Source organism: Arachis duranensis, chromosome 6 (assembly GCF_000817695.3).
Source record: "Arachis duranensis cultivar V14167 chromosome 6, aradu.V14167.gnm2.J7QH, whole genome shotgun sequence".
Taxonomy (NCBI): Eukaryota; Viridiplantae; Streptophyta; class Magnoliopsida; order Fabales; family Fabaceae; genus Arachis; species Arachis duranensis.
This window is the reverse complement of record NC_029777.3, coordinates 29,353,907-29,354,202: the sequence shown is the minus strand read 5'-3', so window position 1 is coordinate 29,354,202 and position 296 is coordinate 29,353,907.

Genomic DNA, 296 nt, shown 5'->3' with positions numbered 1-296 from the left:
AAACTCATAGTAAAGTCCAGAAAAGTAAATTTTAACTAAAAACTAATGAAAATATACTAAAAACTAACTAGATCATACTAAAAACATACTAAAAACAATGCCAAAAAGCATACAAATTATCCGCTCATCAGGTATGCATTAACAAAAGACATATTTAAATTGAAAATTAATTAGAAATTACAAGTACCCACTAATAATTATTAATAGAAAACAACTCAATTAACACTATCGATCATAGAAAACATCAATGCACTAATAAAAATTTAAGATCCACAAAGTTGATAAAATGAGAAAAA